This window comes from Rhinolophus ferrumequinum, chromosome 23, assembly GCF_004115265.2.
Source record: "Rhinolophus ferrumequinum isolate MPI-CBG mRhiFer1 chromosome 23, mRhiFer1_v1.p, whole genome shotgun sequence".
NCBI lineage: Eukaryota > Metazoa > Chordata > Mammalia > Chiroptera > Rhinolophidae > Rhinolophus > Rhinolophus ferrumequinum.
The window spans coordinates 9,674,986-9,695,296 of NC_046306.1; the positions used below are offsets into that span (position 1 = coordinate 9,674,986).

General features: G+C 44.6%; 1 long non-coding RNA gene across 2 annotated transcripts; it reads right to left on the bottom strand.

The window, feature by feature from the left end:
- Window positions 1-2,669: 2,669 nt before the first annotated feature.
- Window positions 2,670-10,206, bottom strand: LOC117015634 (uncharacterized). 2 transcript variants are annotated; one of them, XR_004421759.1, is made up of 4 exons: window positions 10,072-10,206; window positions 4,435-4,536; window positions 4,068-4,235; window positions 2,670-2,793 (listed from the first exon to the last, which is right to left on the bottom strand). It is a non-coding gene; the product is annotated as an uncharacterized LOC117015634 (long non-coding RNA). The 2 variants fall into 2 exon arrangements; XR_004421758.1 differs by having other exon boundaries at window positions 4,068-4,273.
- Window positions 10,207-20,311: the final 10,105 nt, after the last annotated feature.

Genomic DNA, 20,311 nt, shown 5'->3' on the forward strand with positions numbered 1-20,311 from the left:
CCCTCATCTGTGAAATGCGAGTAATAACAGCTCCAGCCCACTAAGCAGTTTTGAGACTCCAAGAAATGGCTGACACATTGAAACCAGCCAAGCAAAGTAAGTTATTTTTAAGTTCCTGTTCCCACTTTGAACTTGTGGAGGAAGAGGCAGGGTCAAAAGGCTATTGCTGCAAACATAATTTTATGCAAAGAAGTCATATATGAAAGAATTAGTACTGTATGATGCCATTACATCAAGTTCAAAACCAGAGAAAAATAATCACTGGTAGTGGGAATCGAGGTAATGGTTACCATTGAGGGTGGTAACAGAGACTAGAAGGGGCCTTTGTGAAAATGTACTGAGCTGTCACTTGTGTGTGCATTTTTCTGCATGTATGCTGTACTTCAATAGAAAGATTCCTCCAAAAACTATCTGTGGTCTATTGGAAACCAGTAGGGGCTGAGGGCCCGAGGGACATAAATTGAGGCAACCTTCCTTCCCAGCCACCACAGTTTCTGTTTCAGCTCAGGGTATAGAGGGCTGCTTCCCCTCTAAATGTTGGACGTGGCACCCACAAAATTCCCCTTCCCGCTGTGATATGGCCTGATTACCACATCAGGGTTCAGTGTGGTGCCCACAGAATTCTCCTTCACCCTGTGATGTGACCTGATTACCATATCTGAGTCCAGCCTGGTGCCAGCCAGCCTGACTGCCCATGTAATCAGCACCTGGACTGTGGGAGAGACTAGTTTAGGCAGGGAAATGTCAAGAAGTCACCAAGAACAGTGGCCTGATATCATTGATCTCACGCACGGGGTTGGTGTTGTTCATTCTTTATTTCATCAGTTCAAACATTTTTTGACACCCACTATGGGATGTAGTTCTAGGTGAGGTTCCTGGTTAATACAAAGATACTTCATTCATTCATTCATTCATTCATTCATTCATTCATTCATTCATTCATTCATGTATGCAGTAAATATTAATTGAGCATCTACCAGACACTGCGGTAGGTACTGGAGATGCTTCTATATAGAAAAAAGACATGGTCCCTGCTCTCCTGGAGCTGCCTTATTAGTGGAGGGAGATGGACAATAAATAAACAAGGAGACATAGGAAATATACCGTATGTTAGATGGTGAGGAGCGCTGTGGAGAAAAATTAAGCAGAGATGGGGGTATGGAGCATAAGACTTTTCTGGAGTTTGAACATGTTAACAGTGTTCAGAGAATGTCTCCCTGAGAAGGTGACATTTATTTAAGTACAGTCTTGAAGAAGAAGAGGGAGTGGGCCATGTGAGGCAAGAACGTTCCAACCAGAGGAGAGTGAGGAGCTGAGGTCGGAGAAGTTGCAGGGAACCAGACCCTGCAGGTCCTGTGGGCCAGGGTGCAGAGTTTGGCTTCTACTCCTAGTAAGATGGGAGCCATTGGAGGGATTCAAGCAAAGAAGCGATGTGATCCACCAGGGAATATTGGGGAACAGCGTGCCTCTCCCGGGCCCATCAACTCCAAGTCATTGTCCTTCAATCTAGTTATGGAGGGCGCAGCTCAGCTCCAAGTCCAGTCACCGTTTTCAATCTTTAGTTGCAGGGTGCAGCCCACCATCCCATGCGGGAATCGAACCGGCAACCTTGCTGCTGAGAGCTCACGCTCTAACCAGCTGAGCCATCCAGCCACCCCTCTGCAAGCTCAGTGGCAGCTCGTTGTCTTCAATCTATTTGTAGAGGGCACAGCTCACTGGCCCATATGGGAACTGAACCGGCAACCCTGCTGTCCAGAGCTCGCGCTCTAACCAACTGAGCTATCCGGCCTCCCTGAAGGGATGTGATCTGGTTCTATCTTAACCTAGGCGGCTGGTTTGAGAACAAGTTGTTGAGAAAAAAGATGGAAGCGAGAAGACCAGTGAGGAGGATGCTGCAATAATCCAGATGAGAGATGATAATGGCACGGCCCAGGATGGTGGCAGTGAAGTGTCTATTCTGCATGAATTTTAAAGGTGGTGTCTAAAAGATTGCCGATAGATTGGATGGGGGCATAGGGTTGAGGGGCAGAGAGGAATCCAGGAGCGTGCTCAGATTTTGGATCCGTGCAAATAGAAGGATGAAAGAGATAGTAACTAAGATGGGGAGGGCTGCGATAGGCCAGGCTGAGTGAGAAGGTCAGGAGGTGGATTCTGGGCATGTTTGTTTTGAGACGGCTGTTAGGTATCTAAGTGTAGACGTGGAAGAGGCAGGTGGAGATCTGATCCTGAAGTTCAGGACAGAGATCTGGGCTGGAGACATACATCTGGGATGTCAGTGTTTAAACGGTATTTCAAGCCAGGAAATTGGATGGGTAAAGATGTCCGAGGGAAGAGCTGTGAGGCACATCCAACATGGTCAAGGTCAGAGAGATGAAGAGAAAACAACAAAGGAGACTGAGCAGGAGCAACCATCATTAAAATAATATTGACCCACCATCATTAAAATAATAGCTACCCTTGGAAAAGATTGCATGGAAGTAGAATGCGTGCCAAGATAAATTTTTACTAAAAAAACAAGCCAAACAAATCCAAAGTGCAGAAATGTGTATATTTATGTGAATAAAAATATACATAATATTTTAAAAACATCATAGATTGGTTCCGGCAAAAATCATCAATGAATGCTAAATCTAAAGGCTCAAAGAAATTTATGAGGAACAAAATATTTCACTGGTCTTCATATGCCCCCTAACAGAGTACTTGTTTCTTTCAAGGAGAACCTTCACCAGGAGATCAAAATCAGCATCACTAAGGCAGCGCAGGTGAACATCTTCTTTCTCAAAATATCATACCCTGAGAAATACACAACATTACTGAAGTCATATTCCAGCCAGGGATGCAGAACCTAAATCCAAATGGGGCAGATGGTATCTTCCAAAGATGGTCAGACCAGTACGTATCCCACTGCAAATGCTTTTCTTACAAAGTGACATTGACATGCCTTGCCCAGAGGTAGAGTCCCCTGTCCTTGAAACTGGGCAGAACATTATAACTTCCTCAACTCATAGAATGCAATGGAAGTGCCACAGCATGACCTCCAAGGCTAGGTCATAAAAGGCAATATGGCTTCCTCCATTCTCTCTCTCTCTCTCTCCCCCTTCCATACCAGCTACCGTATTGTGAAGACATGTGAAGAGGCCCTGTGTGTGCCTTCAGACCAACACCTCTAGCCAAGTCCCATCCAATAGCTAGGATCAACTACCAGATACATGAATGAATGGGCCTTCAGATAACTCCAACCATAGCCTTTGAGTTTTATGTTATAGCTGATGCCCCAGATGTAAGTGGGTATGTCTTCTCCAATAGGCCCTTTCTGAATTCCTGTCCTATTGGGATTCGGGATAACTTGTTACACAGCAATGTTAAACAGACAAACCCCAAATAAAGAACATTCTGTGAAATAACTGACGTGTATTTTTCAAAAATGTTAACGTTATAAAAGACAAAGAAACGCTGAGGAATCATTCCAGATGAAAGAAAACTAAAGAGACATAATAACTAAATGAAAAACATGGCCTTGAGTTGCATCCTGTACTAGGGAGAAAAAGTGTTGTAAAGGACATTATAGCAACAATTTACAAAATTAGAATATAGATGGTAAATTAGTGTATCAAGGTAAATCTCCTGAATCTGGTAACTGTGGTGTCTTACACCAAATATCCTGTTCTTAGGAAACACATGCTGAAATATTAAGGGACAAGTGATGTATGCAATCTATTCTCAAATGATTCAGAAAAATAAATAGTAATAATAATGAATAAATATATTCACATGAAAGAGAGGATGATAAAAGAAACATGGCAAAATATTAGAAATTGGTGAATCTGGGTAAAGGGTATTCTGGAATTCCCTGCATTATTCTTGCAATGTTTCTACAAATTTGAAACTATTTTGCAAACTGTGGTTGCATCTGGGGAGGGGAAGTGGGTGAGGAAAGAAAGAGGGAGGGAGATTAACCCTTTCACTCTTTTGTTCTTTTTGGAAGTCAAACAAATAAGTAAACACTGAAAAACAACAAAAGTTAATTTATTAGACACATATTCTAGGCACTGTGTGAAGCCACTTACGTGTTTGAGACGATTCTCATTTATTTCTCTTTATGCCCACAGCATGGAGGTGGAAACTGAGGCTTGGAGAAGGGAGGTGACTTGTCCAAGGCAGAGCCCAGAACCAGGAATTAACCCAGGTCAGTCTCATTTCAGAGGCCTCGAAATCAGTTGGGAAAGACCTTTGCCCTTAAAGAGAGGAGATTTCTCAAAACCTTCTTCATTATCTAAAGGAGAAAACAAAAAGCATCAGGCTCTTATCTGTGTCGGTGTGGGTCCGTCCATTGTGAAGACTAATCTTGGGTGTAGCTATTTGACCAAACAGTCATCCAACAGATGTTTATTGAAAATCTTTATTGGGCCCAACAGCAGATTTACCATGACTTACCAGTATTGGCACATGTTAGGAGTTCTAGAATGTTCCAGGATGAGTGAGGGGCAGCCAGGTTACAATCCAGAAGCAATTTCCATGTAAATTGCCTAAAGAGATCTCAGAAGAAAGAATCCTGATTCTCTAAGTGTCCAATAATTTGAGATGAGTTATTATTTTCTTTGTCAACAAACACTCATTTTCTTACCTATTTCACATTTATAGTTCAGTATTCTTTTTCTAAAAGTGCATGAACTTCAGAGCCCATGACCACTCGGAGTCAAAGAGGGAGCTCCAAGTCTGATGGGGCTGAGCCAGACAACACAGGCCAGACGCTCTGCTGGGGAAATAGAGGCACCTTGGGTGGCCCTGATCCAGTCACTCAAGAAGTCCCAGTGCTGTCTTACCCCTTTCTTCACAGTTGCCTCCTGTCATGCAGGGACGGCCTGCAGGGTCTCAGCTCCCGCTCCCCACATAAGAACGCAGGACATGGTGAGGCCAAAAAGGAACACCCACGGAGCCACAGGTAGGGGAGTCACACCACTATGCTCTTGCTGGCAGCTAGGTTGGAGACACAGGAAACAGGAGCCACACAATTCTCAACCCTCACTTCACCGTTTGCAGGCTCAGCCACCATCTTCTTGCTAGCCCCCATTTTTTCTGCTAGCATAGCCACAGCAGTTATATTCGTGGCCAATGGCTCACTGGTTACAGCTGACGGCCAACTAGCCACAGCTGATGGCCATTTGATCACAGTCGATGGCCATTTACTACCTGAGCCAGCACCTTTCTATGTGAGGCCGAGAGCCTGGAAACTGCTTTTTGGGGCTCTGTCCCCACACCTCCAAAACTCCCTTTTGACCAGCAATTGCTAATTTTTATTATCTGCTTTCGTGCCATCCCAAAAGTGACAAGGGTAACTAGCGATAGCTCTATATAGCACCTGTGTGATAATATTAGGTAATATAATGAATCCTTCTTGTGTGCTAGGCACCCCTCTAAGTCTTTCACTAAAGGCATCTCGTTTAAGCCTTAAAATAACCCTATGAGGACATACTATCACCATCTCCATTTGATAGGTGAAGACATTGAGGCATGGAAAGGTTAAGTACTTTGCCAAGGCCTCAGAGCTGGCATGTGGAGGAAGCAGGAGTCAAACCTGGGCAGTGGGTTCATGATCCCCAATACTATATACACCTGTGGCTCGAACCTGCCCAGAAGCCCCATTTTCCTTTGGAGATAGATCCACCTGCCCCCACTTCAGAACACGTGCTTTGGGTGGCGCTGACCACCCTCGCTGGCTCTCGGGTGGGTCATGTTACCCAGTCCTGGCCCATCAGAGCCACAAGTTGTCCACAGAGCCACAGTGATTAATTCAAAGATGACCCCAGCCAGGTCAATGAGAACCCTCCCTCAAACCTTTACTAAAATCATGCAGAAGAAAGTACTCTTTAGAGTGGCCGGATGGTAAGAGCTACCGAGGCCATCTTTGTCATCTGCTTAAGAGAGAAGGCAGCATAAGCAAATGTGAGCTGAGAGACCAAGCACGACTGAGCTCCTGGATCCAGCCATTCCTGTAACGCTTGTAGGCTTTTCCTTTATGTGAGCTAATATATTCTACCCCATCTTCCCCCCCCCCTTTTTTTTTTGGCTCAGATCAGTTAAGCACATTCAAGGAGTAGATGTTCAAACACCGGTTGTGGTTTAGGTCACAGACCAGCTCCTTACTTTTTTTAAAAACTTTCTTCTTTAACAGCTCTATTGAGATATAATACACATATCGTATAATTCAGCCATTTAAAATATTCAATTTAATGGATTTTCATATATCCAGAGTCATGTGGCCATCTCTACAATCAATTTTAGAACATTTGTGTCACCCTTAAAAGAAGCCTCATCTCCATTATTATCCACTATCCGCTGACCCCAAGCCCCCTTCCTCTCATCCCTAAACAACCACTAATCTGCTTTCCGTCTCTATAGATTTGCCTATTCTGGACGTTTCGTATACATATGATCACATAACGTGTTCTCCTTTGGCTCTTCCTTTCACTTAGCATGTTTTCAGGGTTCACCCATGTTGTAACATGTATCACTAATGCATTCCTTTTTATTGCTGAATATGATTTCATTGTATGGCTAGACCACATGTAATTTATCCATTCATCAGTTGTTGAACATTTGGGTTGTTTCCACGTTTAGCTATAATCAATAATGCTGAGGTAAATCTAGTGTGCGGATTTTTGTGTGGACGTATGTTTTCCATTTAGGGGTATATACCTGGGAGTGGAATTCCTGGGGGATATGGTAACTATGTTTAACTTTTTGAGGACCTGCCCAACTGTTTTCTAAAGCGGATACACCTCTACAATTCCACCAGCCATGTCTGAGCCTCCCCCTAATCTTACTTTTGCTGCATGACTCTGGCAAGTTGTTTTAAGACTCTCTGGACCTTAGTTTTCCCATATCTGAAATTGGGATGCACTCTTGTGAGGATTAAAAAGAGAGCATGCATAGGCGATATTGTAGACGTTAAGGGGATGGGCACTGTTCAAAAAGCAATGCCCCACCAATGTCACCACGGCAAAACGGGAAGAGTCTATACAGTGTTACCCAGCGTGTGGCTGGCATTATTGTAAACAAACTTGTTAAGGGCAAGATTCTTGCCAAGAGAATTAATGCTTGTATGAGCATGTGAAGCACTCTAAGAGCTGAGAGAGCTTCCTGAAATGCATGAAGGAAAGCGATCAAAAAAAAGAAGGAAGCCAAAGAGAAAGTTGCCTGGGTTCAACTGAAGTGCCCACCTGCTCCACCCAGAGAAGCACATTGTGTGAGACCAATGGAAAGAAGCCTGAGCTACTGGAACCCATTCCCTATGAATTCATGGCAGGATAGGTGTGAAAAAAAAAATAAAAGACCTCTGTACTGTTAAATAGATCTCTTAATTGAGTAGAGGTATCTCCTCTCCCACAGAAATATTTAAAGAAAAAAACAACGAGAGATCATGCATGTGAGATTTGGGGTAATTCTCGAGTTCTGGGTCTCATCTGTGAAATGGGGATGGGACAAGCATTTCCCTCACAGGATTCTTCTGAGGATGAAAAGAGACTTAGCTCCTAGAGAGAGGACACGCTCAATAAAAGGTGTCCTCTAGTTATAATGTGATTCTCCTCCTTCCAATCGAAACAAACGTGCCTGAACATTAGTGTGGTATATACCCGGTTGCATCCCATACGTTAATGTTCCCTTGATTTTCAAGCTGGAATTCCTTTGCCTTGTGCAACACTGGGACATTGGTGGTCAAACCTGTGATGAACAGCTGACATCTGGGAACCCACGGTGTGGATCAGTGGTGTGACTGATGTATGATCTGCTGATGAATGACACATTCGCTGAGATAGAGAAACTGTGCCAAGCTTAACGCAGGAGAGTGTGAAAACCCCATGATGAGTCATGATCCCCAGGGAGTGGGAGAGGGGTGGGGAGGCAGGGAGAGGAGTGGGAGGGGCTGGATTTAATCGCAGTTCCGTAGAGGCATCCTGCCTTTCTCTCTGACCTCATCGCTTCTTCTCCCTCCTCTTCCAGTTTCCATCAATCAGAGTAAACCACTTGCATTTTCTGGAACAAACAATGCTTTCCAAACCTTTGTACATGTTATTCCCTCTGCCAGGAGCACCCTTTTTACTCCTTTTCTCCTTGTCATCTGGCTTAGTCCAGTTCATTCTTGAGTTTTTAGCTTAGAGATCGACTTCTCCAGGAAGCTTTCTGCAGTGGGGATCTTTTATCTTGCCTGTGCAACATTTATTTCCTCTGGACCAGAAAACAGCGTCTGTTTTTCTTTGGGGAACCACTCCCTCCCACTCTTGTCTATGGGGTTCAAAGATGGGTCCCTGGCTCCAAGGCTGAGCCTAGCAAATCAGCATATTCTATCCCTTTGGCCATAGTAATTGGTTCCTGGATAGGAATATCATTCCAGAGAGGCCAATGAGACTCATTCCTGGGATTTTTGTTGGAATTGTTGGGAAAGGGGATCTCCCTTTTCACTGGAGTTGTCAGTTACAAGAACAAAGCAAGTTTGGAGTTGCTGCTGGCCATCTTTGCCACAAAGTGCAAACAGCGTGCCTGAAAGTAAATCCAAAACAGGAAAGCAGAGCTGAAAGATAGAGAGAAAGAGAGAGATGAAAAAGAGGAGACAGGAGGATTCTGTAGGACGGATGGGTTCTAAGAGGAGAGGAACCTGGGCCTGACTCTCCAGTTGGAGAAGAGTTTCCCCAAGAAGAGAGACTGCATAGTAGGTAGGGGAATTGGGGCCAGAGGTAGCCCCAGAAAGGATTTCCTTGCCCCAAAGTATGACACCGGGACAGCAGCCTCTTAAGGATCAAGCAGAAAGGAGTGACAGATATCCCAGCAGAAAACTGTGAGGACCGATGTTCAAGAGCTGGGTCCTCTCCCTACCTCCCCAATGCACTGGCACAAGGAAACATCCTGTCACACTATTCCAAGAGGAGGTGAGCTCCTGGAAGTTTAAGATTCCATGTGCTGTCAGCCTGGTGGAATGAGGGCTTGGAGTCAGAAAATAATTTGAGATATAGAAATTAAAAATTTAATTTCCAGCATATCTGAGTTATAGACTGAGATACATAAGTTTTAAGGAAGAGTCATAGTACTTCATATAGAAACAAAAAAAAAAAAAAGAAAAAGAGGAGACAGAGATATAGGTTTTTTTACATCATTTGAGCCCCTGGATTCAGTTATGTCTGAAGGCAGTTTTCCATCCTGCTTTCTGATAAACCAAATAATCCCCCTACCCTTCTTTATTTATTTGACTAGTTTGGTGGGTATTCTGTCACTAACAACCTAAATATTCCTGACTAATACTTCCTAACCCTATTCACACACTGGGCTGGGGTGGGTACTCTTTGTGGGCTCTCACACAGCCCCTCTTCCTTTATTTTCATTCATTGCAGTTATTAGACTGTGTTGTAATGATCTTTGTTTGGTCACATCTCCCATTAAACTCAAGGAGCAGTGGTATTGTGTGTACTGCTGTATGTCTAGCACCTAGCCATGCCTGGAACATAATAACCTCAATAAATTCAAATTTTAACTGCTTTTTAAAAAATTACAAATGAGTTCATGATGACATATATGCAAATATACACAAAACTCTTCTATGGGTCTATATAGAAATGCACCAAAAAAGTCTGGAAAGATATCACCCATGCAATCATGGTATAAGTTACTTCACATCATGGTGGTTACAGGAAGAATGTACTTATATATCAGTCATTATAAAACATTAATTTAAAACAAAGCTTAACAAAAGCAGCACATACTCTTTGTAATAATGAATGTTAACAATTCAAAAGTATATAGTTGAAAATGAGTTGCTTTGTCCCTCTCAGTAAATATTTGTTAAATGAAGAAATAAAAGTCATAACTATAAATAGTTGAATGAATGATTGAATAAGAAAACAATTTCATCCAGAGAGACCTGAGTTCAAGGGGACCCCCCCCCCCCCCCATCTCCCATTCCCCTCAGAGAGCCAGCTGGTTTCCCTGAAAGCCTGGGCCTTGGGCCATGGTTTTATTTCCTTCTGGGATGAGTCCCTCTCTGGGAGTCCTTTTTCCCTAGAGCCTCGGAGAATGACTTACAGGGTTTTGCTTAGACAATGAGTCCGCTGGTGACCATTGTCACCTCCTGTTCTTCAAGCAGGGGGGTTCTGTGTAGACTCCCCGGGGAGTAGGTTGGTGAGTCATAGAGGAAGCTCCTGTGTGGGTGTGTGGCCGGTGGCAGTTTACTGTCTCCCAAGAAACAGCCTCCAACAAACACACAGTCCCCAGTTGTAACAGTGTGGAGAGTCTGTAGCTCAGACCGTGGGCTCAAGGTCCAGTCCTGCCAATTAACTTGCTGTAGGACCTCTCCCATCTATCACATGAAGGAAGTATGTAACAGACAGTAGTCATTATCTATCTAATAAGTGGCCTGCCCCCTCTATCTTGCTTACAGAACCTCAACTAAGAGGGGTGCTGGTGTGCATTGGATGGCCATGTGTTTAAGGAAAAGGCTGGGCCTCTCCCCAACCCCAGTGTTTCTATGTCCAAATGAGTACACACACACACACACACACACACACACACACACACACACACACACGCACATACACACCCCTTATATAGTCTAAAACATCTGCTTGCCAGTCAGTAATGGGTTTAGGTGTGGAATAACACTCTTCTCACTTTCTATGTGGTTTGGGCAAGTCATTTAGTCTCTTTGTGCCACAGTTTCTTCTTTAAAATGGGAATCATTCTTACATTCCAATGTTTGCTAAGGGCCTTAAAAATAACCCAGCTAAAGGGCCCAACATCTAGCAGGAGTTTGAGTAACAATTCTTAGATGAATACTGCTGACTTAATTCTCAGTGTGCGGATACCCTTGTTCTTTTCATGAGCACTCAATGAGGGAGAATTACTTTATTAACTCAATTTGCTCATCCATTTCCTGCCGTTTGGAATATCTATGAATTATTACACATGAGGAGAAAAACAGTAAGGACAGAGGATGTGGGCTGTGAAATACCGAGAATTGCTGGGGTGTGGAAAGTCCTCTTGTGGGAAATACAGAACCGCTGGTCCCTTCCTTAAAGGTTCAGATGCAGTGGGTCTAGGATGAGGCTTCACAAGGGCCCCATTGGATTGTATCAGCTGGAGGATTTGGGAGTCCCTGGCTTGGGAGGTTACTTCTGACCTCTGATTTTGCCCTTTACCATCTGGGCAAGTCCTCCAACGTCCATCAGCCCTGGTTTCCTCATCTGCGAAACGATATTACCAACCTCGGTGGTTTGTAGTATGGCTTAACAAGGGTTCCCAACGGGGGATGATTTTTGTTTCCCAGAGGACATGTGGCAATGTCTAGAGACATTTCCGGTTGTTGTAACTGGGGCTGGGGGTGGGGGTGAAAGGAGGGTGCTACTGTTATCTTATGAGTGCAGGTCAGGGATGCTGCTGAATATCCTACAGTACCCAGGGTGGGCGCCCCTACAGAGAACTATCTGTGCCAAGATTGAAAAATTTAGGTTAAAAGCATTAGTGGGTCACGTGCTCTAAGGAGGGTGGAGGTCAAGGAGACTTTTCTATTGTCTTGAGCACAAAGTTGCCCATGACATAAAGGCCTTCCCCTGTCCAGGAAAATAGTTGTGTGTGTGTGTGTGTGTGTGTGTGTGTGTGTGTGTGTGTGTGTAGAAGGTTGGAGGGCTAGAAAGAGCTCCACTGTTCTGTGCAAGGGTGGTGGGGAGAGTGGCAGTGATGCCAGAATCTTTGTGTGTGACCCACTGGGAGAAGCGAACTGGCTGGGCCCGGCAATCCCATTGGTCAGACCATAGTCACATGGTCACACTTAACGTCAATAGAGGCTGGGAAATACAGTCTTTATTCCAGGTGCCCATTTGCCCAACTAAACGTGGGCTTTCTATTACCCATGAAGAAGAAGAAAATGGTGGGGTGGGGTAACTGGCAGTGTCTGCCACAATCAGCTGCTGTTTATTGAGCTCCTACTGTGTACCAGATGCATGACACCCTTTGTCCATTTAATCCTCACAACACCTACGGCAGATGAGAGTTATGATCCCCATGCCACAGGTGAGGAAACCAAAGCTTGGAGAGGCCAAGCGACTAGCCCAAAGTTAGAAAGCTAGAAATGTCCACACAAAATTCCAGCTCAGGTCTCTGTATGCTCCTCTGCCAATGCTTGGTTGATGGACTCAGAGATTGAGTGGGCCAACCAGTTGGCTCCTGAGGTGAACATCTGTTTTTTGGTCTGCCTAACATCAGTGCCTTCTTCTGATTACAGCACTCCCATTTTCCTTTGGAGAATGTAGCATATGCTATTACTGCCCTGGCCATTTGTCCTAACTTCCAGTGCATGCTGGTCCAACTTATCTTTGTCTGAGGATTTTCTTAGGTTACCAGGGACCAATTTACTCTTGCATGATGGAAGTTCTAGGCAACTAACAATTCTCAGAGCAGCTCTCAGACAACGACTGACAGGAGCTGGTAAATAACTCCCGCAGTGCGCCCAACCCTCAGATGGGATAACTAAGGTGCGTGTTCTTCACTGGCTCCCAGAGTTCCCCCATGAGATTAAGTTCCAATTGCCCGCAGAGATAACTTGCTCGATTATACATCCTCGTTCACTGCCTTCCTTTTCATGTCTCATTCTGTCAATCTTCTAATGGGGCTACCTGGGATCACCTCCCAAATAATCTACTTGCACCTCAAGTCCTTGTCTTGGGGTCTGTTTCTGGGGGAGCCCAAGCTAACGGATGAAACTATTTTTCCCATTCCTGGGTCTCTTTCTATATGGTTAAAGTGGGACTGACCTGCCCCCCAATTCCAGGGATGGGCACATGACTCAGGTCCCACCAATCACACAACAATACCTTTTTAGCTACAGTGACTGGGTCAGGGACTATCATGTGACCCCCAAGTCAGACCAATGACAGTTCTTCCTGGATTTCTGCTGGAACAATTGAGAAAGAGAGTCTTTTTCTGCTATGGTTCCTAAGCTCTTAGTATGTTGGCTTGGGGCTTACATTCTCTGAGAATGAAGCCACCTCAGAGGACAGCAGTGCTGAGATTGAAAAAAAAGAAATCAGATTCTGATGGCTTTATGTGCATCCCTGGTTCCAGCACAGTGTATAAATAATTTTAAATGTCAGTTATTAGGCTGGGACGCCCTGAGCTGTCCTGTTTCCTACAGGCAGGACTACCCCCTATTGCCTCCCTACCTGGCCCCTGAAGGCCACAAGGTTTGCAATCGCTGGGTTTCGCTAGGAAACAGTTCTTACCAGAGCGTTCCAAGTTGCTTTGGCAACACTGTGGGGTAAGGAGAGTTACCAAAGTATAATGTGGAGGAACAATCCAATTGAAAAATGAACTGCTTTCATTTCCTTAACTCCCGAGTCACTAAGAAAGAATGAAAGGTATTTCCCTTAGTCTTTGCCAAGCAGGTCTGACTTTGTGATGGCAAGGTCTAGGGCTTCTTTCATCCCTAGACAGAATTAACAGGCGCTCCTTTCCCAAGGTCATAGAGCCTCAGATTGGGGTGGGCAAGACCACTTATACTGATGGACCTGGAGAAACAAGTTCCTGGAGGAGCCCAGGTGACTCCGTCACAATCTTTGGGTACCAGACCTGGGGATTTGCCTTTCAAACCAGCTTCTTTAAAGGTTGAGAAACTTAGGATTCTTTTATTTATAAATGACAGAAAACCCATTTGAAACTGGCTTATGCAAAAAAGGAAATTTATTGACTTAAGTATTTGAAAAAAAAAAAAACAAACTGACTTAAATCATTGAAGAGTTCAGGCTGTAGGCCTGGCTAGATCCATGAACCCAAATGAGGTTGCCAGACAGTCTCTTGCCATCTCCTGGCTTTGCTCTTCAGGGAGTTGGCTCCATTCTCAGTCTCCACTTGACAAGATGGCAACCAGTAGTTCCATGCCTGCATCCTGCCAGGTCGAGTAGTCTCCCCTTATCCATGGGGCATAGGTTCCAAGACCCCCAGTGAATGCCTGAAACCTCAGATAATACCAAACCCTATATATACTATGTTTTTTCCTATATAAACACTTTTTCACTTAAAGGAAGCACTTTATGGAGAGTGTGAGATTTTATCACAATACAAAGAATGGTGTGACATCAACCCTTTAAATTCTTTCCTTTTTTTGTTAATTCTAAAAGAAAAAAAATAATAAATAAAAGGAAGTAATAATGGAAGTAAATAGCCACTGCCAGTTTGGCATTCATTCATTTATTCAACAGATATTTATTGTTCACCTACAGTAGCCAGGGTACTTTCAACTAGAAAGACCAGAAACCCAACTCATAGTGACTTGAATTACAAAGATAAAAAGTTCAGAGATAGGTTTAGCTTTAGGCTATGCCGGAAGGAGGTGCTCAACTGATGTCACATGAAGTCTGTGCCTCTCCTTTTCTTCATCCTGCTTTCCTCTCCGTTGGCTTCATTCTCGGGCAGACCCATTCCACGTTGTGATAGATAGCCAGCTGCTCCAGGCTTCCAAACAACCAGCTCAGCAACACCAGTGGAAAGATTGCTTCTGCTTTCCAATTGTTCCAGCAAAAATCCTGGGGCAGGCTCTCATTGGCTAGGACTGGGTCACGTGCCTGTGCTTGTCCCAAATCACTGTGCACAGGAGGGTTGAATTCTCTGGATGGGGGTCCTGGATCAGACTCTATCCCCAAAGCTGATGTCTGTCCCTGGACTGTGTCTCAGGGGAGCAGCATCACGATGAGTGACTATCCTATATGGTAAGGGATTTATTATTATTGGAGAAGAGGGGATATGCAGGCATGGAAGAGGACGTGGAAGATCAGAGAAGAATAACACGTCAAATTGAGAAAAACTGTGTCAGCTACAGAAATTAAACTGCAAAAGGAGTTCATAGAGAGATCTATAGGAAGTAGTTGACTCTGTGAGGCTATAAACAGGCAGCTGGGCCAGCGGTTAAAAAAGAAAGAGTGGGAAGTGCAATAGTGGAGAGCAAGGACAAGTTTGCCAGTCATGGAAACAGACAATTATAATCTAGTTTGATAAGTGTTTTAATAGAGGGAAGTATAAGTACAATGGAAGACCCAAGGCTTTACTGAGTCCAGTCTAGAAATCAAGGAACGCTTGCTGGAGGAGACAACATTTGAGCTGAGACCTGAAGAATGAAGACAGAGCCAGATGAAATGAGGGAAGAGGAGAGGAGAGGAGTTAGCACATGCAAAAGTCTGGAGGTGAGACAGGACACTAAAGAACTAAAAGTAGTTCCATCTGGCTGGGGTGATGCCAAGGGCCCAGATTGCAGGTCGTTATAACAAGGAGTTTGAACTCTGTCCTAAGAGCAATGGGGAGTCATGGAAGGATTTGAAGCAAGGGAGAGGTGTCATACTTAGGTGTTGGCAATTTGGAGATGGGAGAATTTTCTAAATGTCTCCCTTCCAGGAAAAGGCCACATACGTCCATGGGAACAAAAAAAGTCTGGAAGTTGGCAGCTCCAAAGTTGTTGCAGTGGTTTAATGGTGTTCAAGGCCCCGGGCTCTTCTCATCTTTCTGCTCTGTCATCTCCAGCCACTGGGTTTTGGCTTCAGACTCATGAAGTGCGACAGCTGCTGCAGTGCCCCTCATCCTATGATCACAGGACACTGGTCAAAGCAGGAAGGAAGGGCAGGAGCAGAAGGCTTCACCTCATGAAGCTCTGTCTTATTAATAAAGTGAATCCCTGGATTTCCCCTGAGTTTTCGCTGGCTAAGAGCTGGATCATGTGCCCAGCCTAGACCAATCATTGCTGAAGGGAAATGGAATTACTGCTCTCACTTAAGAGGGATCATGATTTATCTGCTGGGGCTGGAGAGCAACCCACCTTCCAAAGCTCAAGGGATTTCTACCCCTTAGCTGAGCTCAGAATCAAGGTCCTTTGGTCCGGGAAGATGTGGAGGTAGGGTGGGAATGGCTGTGGGGTAGCAAAAGGCAGTTTCAGATCTTCTGGGAAGCAGAAGATAAAACTGAGTTAGAAGTGTGGAGGTGCATGAGGGGAGGGAAGAGTGTTCTACTTGTGACTAATTTTGGAGGAAGCCAAATTGATCAAGGGAGCCTCAGGCTGGAGTGCAGATCTGACAAAGTCTTGATCAACTCAGTGGGGAGCTCCAGAGCACAGACTGTTGGTGACAGGAGCCCCAACTTGGGCAGAAATAGCCAGCCCCTAGCTCCCCACTGGACTCAGTCATTGTCTGGAGGCTACTCAGTAAGACCATGACCTTGGCTTAAAATTTGAGACAGATCCCAAAGATACGATAGATGGAGGCTGTCAACAAACTGCACTCTTCACAGGAGAATGGCAAGTTCTTCCTTAAAGCTGTGCCCCTCCAGGGATGCCCAGTGTCTAGCCTGGCTGTGCCCAGGGCGCCAACATTGTATTGAAGAGGTAACTGAGGTTTAAAGTCATTATACACTTTGCCCAGGGCCACCTAGCTTGGAAGTGGAAGACAGATGTGAACCCAGGCAAACTGATTCCAGAGCTTCTGTTTGGGGGGAAATTTTTCTTTTCTTAGTTTCAGGTGAACAAAACAACATACGGATTAGACATTTATACACTTCACAAAGTGATCACCCCAACAAGTCTGCTAACCATCTGACACTTTACCTAGCTAAGAAAAAACTGACTACATTCTCTATGCTGTACTTTATATCCCGTGACTACATATTTATAGTTGCAAGTCAATATTGTTTTATTTTAGTTTCAGATGTACAGTGTCGTGGTTAGGCATTTTGGACGGAAATCTTAAAACATAATAATTATTTCCTTTTCTGCAGGACTTTTCAGAGCCTTTAATCTTCTAGCGTGCTCTGTAAATCTCCAGGAGGGGTGTTATAAAATGCAGCCTTCTCCAGGCTGGCCAGATTAGATTTATTAATTTCATGCACTTTCAAGAAATGTAAAACTCAATTGTCCCACTGACTTTTGAAGTTTTGCTCCCTAGTTTTTGAAATGGTGAAAGCCAATCCAAGGTAAACAAAATTCAAGCAAAAGAAAAATATCCAGACAAAGTCTCCCTCTCATCCCCTTCCCCCTGCCCTGTCTGCCTCCCTAGAGGCATTCACCACGACCATGCTGCATATCTCCATCCAGGTGAACTTAGACATAGTATATAAGCATCTGTTGTATCTGTTGAGATGCTTTGGGCTGCAAGTGAAAAACAATACCGAATGTACAAATACATGATTTACTTATAAGGCGTCTCTACGAAGAACAGTTTCAACGTTGGTTCATGTAAGGAAGCGATGATATTATCAAGGATCCAGATTCTTTCCCTCTGTCTGCCCTGGCTTCCATGGCTCTATGACTTCTGGCCCTGCACTTTTGTGTCTCAGGATTGAGTGAGTCAGTAGTGAGGGCAGTAAGAGTATCCTGGAAGCCACTCCCATGCCAGGACAGCAAGCAGTACCTTCACTATGCAGAGAAGAGATTGTAAGCGCCATGATTATATCCACTAAACCCAAATTGAATGGATTCCTCAATCCAGCTTCTCCTTAGCCGTTCCCTAGAAATGCCCCTGGCTCAATGCCCCCTGATGCCAGCCAGGGCAGGGAGTACAAGGGAGTTGATGGTTTTGGTGATTGCAGTTAAAATACCTTATTCTGGCTGTTATAGTCAGGTTATTACATGACTTGGTGGACACGGGCCGTGGAGGGCCCCTGAACTCTTGCTTCATTCCGTTCACAGTAGAGCTGCTTCTAGATTTAAAGAAAGCAGGACAGGACTGGGTGATGGAGTGGATGTAAAAAGTGAGCTTAAGAGAGAAATCGAGAGTGATTCTAATGAGCTTTCCGGCTTGAGCAACCAAGTGTTCCGTAAGGGAGAAATAGGTTCTGGGAGGGTCGGGAATCAAAAGTTCAGTTTTAATCCTGTTAGGTTTGAGGTGTCTATTTGTCATCAGTAAGTAACAGTTGGACACATGAGACAGGCATTTATTACCTCCAGACTTCTTAAGTAAATCATACATTTGCGGGTTGTGGGGGTTTTTTTGTTTCTGTTTCTTTGGTATTTGTAGCCATAAGCATTCCAACAGATACAATATATACATATATTTTTTATAGGTGTACATCAATCTGTATTTATCTATCTATCGGGCATGTGGCATGTGTTCCGAGGATGGAGAGACGGGGAGCAGTGGGATGGGGGTGGGACAGATACCGAGAGACTTACTTTTTCTGGGTACGTGTACTCTAATTGCACAAGGAAATCAAGGCTCGGGTGCAACTTGCCTAAGGTCACGCGGCGAGTGGGTGAGAGAGCTGCCCTTTGAAATGAGGTTGGCCGGGCCTCAGCGTCCAAGCTCCTTCTGTTCTAACAGACTCTTAATGGAGCTGGAAAGGGAAATGAGTTCTTCCAGGATAAGTGCTCGTCTTCCCGCCTGCTTCTCCCTGGTCTGGCTCCTCCGTGTGTCTCATTGTGGCATCTTCTGTGGCTGAACATCGATAACTGCCTGAAGCCATTCCTGTCTGTGGCTGGGAAAGGCTGTGTGCATTCTTCTTCCCTCTGTTATGGAAACCACAAAGCCTATGGCTGCAGGTACAAGTGAAAATAGTCCCAGAATGCCCCCAGATGACACACCTGCCCGAAATGGATGAATTTTCCTATCTTTTCTTCCTTAAGAGTTATTAGGCTGCTTGAGATTCCGGTCAGAGAAGCCTGGGTTATAACCCCCAGTGCCACCACTGCTGATGGACCTGTGTGTTCTTGGGCAAGTTACTTGCCTTCTTTGTACCTCAGTTACCTCATCTGCCAAATGCCAAAAAAACAGTAACTGTCTCACAAGATTATCATAAGGGTTCAGTGAGTCAGCAGATGTAAATACTGGGTTCTGTCTACCTGGCTCACCCTGAGTCTACCTGCATAGCTACTGCTTCACACATTCCCTCCCACTACACGGCCGTAGCACGTGCTGTTCCCTCTGCCTGGAATGCTTTTCCCTTCCCTCTTTGCCTAATTAATGGCTATCTGTCCTTAAAATCCTTCAACATATGACTATAGCCTTCACGAGGGAAGGACCGTTTTTGCTCTCCATTGTGATTCCAACATCCAGCACACACACGTCTGGCATACAGTCAGTGTTCATTAAATATTTGTTCAGAGAGTGAGTGTGAAATGAATGACTAAATGAATAAATGAAGTAAACGATCAGTTAATGCTAATTTGTTCAACAAATATTCTGTAAGTGAAGATAATAAGTGCCTACTTCATTGTATCACTGTGAGGATTAAAAGCATTATACATTTAAAATATCTAGAGTAGTGCCTTGTAGTAGCACCGAATAAGGATTACTGTTAGCACCACTTTATATTATTATCATGATTATTCGTTCCTGTAGGTGCTCTTGTAGCTTCCATGCAGAAACAGGCTCTCTTGCTCCTGCTGTGATTGGATGCTCTTCCTGGCCCCAGCAGAGCTCCAGCCGGATAACTGGGTCCCCTGGCCCATCCAAGCAGCCTCAGCCCTTCCCCAAAGGCAAGGATCGGTCCTATCCTCAAGAAACATATTCTTGGCTGCCAACACAGTTTCCGTGACTTGACTTCAGTCTCTTTGCAGATAACATCATACATCTGGAGAGCATCATCGACCCATTATGTGGTGTCTGTCCAGTATGTGAAATAGGTGTGGGCGTCCCAGGAAGTCATGCTTACAACTACATGACCCTGCCCTCTAGCCAAAGTTAACTGGATAAAGATGGGCACCTGACTAAATGAGCCAATCAGAACCTTTCTGCTGAGAATTTGGGATTATGACCTAGTGATTTCTGTGGCCTGTTGCTTAAAGGAATGGTTTGTGCTCTCAGGTGCTGGGAGGTGGCCATGTTTGGTCATGGGCTTGGGGAAGGAAGGAGAGATAGAGGGAGAGAGAGAGAGACAGAGAGAGAGAGAGAGAGAGAGAGAGAGAGAGAGAGAGAGAGAACGCAGAGATGAAGGAATCTGTGAGCAGAGTGAAAAAGGGACACAGAATTATGGATGCCACAAGTCCTGGTGGCTTTTCAGGTACTAGTTCCAGAAATGTCTGAAGCCACTGCACTTTCTGCCCTCATGTTTGAGATAATAGCAGTTCTCACATAAAGATAGCTGGATAAAGATAGCTGGGTGGTATAGTGGACACCTATTGGTTTTGCTTTTCAGGTCTTGATTCCCCCTTCTTCCAGAAACAGCACCTTGATTTCTTAGGGGAATTACCTCTCTCCTACTTTCGGTTTCTGGTGTTCAGCAAACCTGATTCCATCTCCACCTGGCTCTACGCTGGCCTAATCACAGCATTTTATCCCCTAAGGGTGGTAAGTGATTGGGT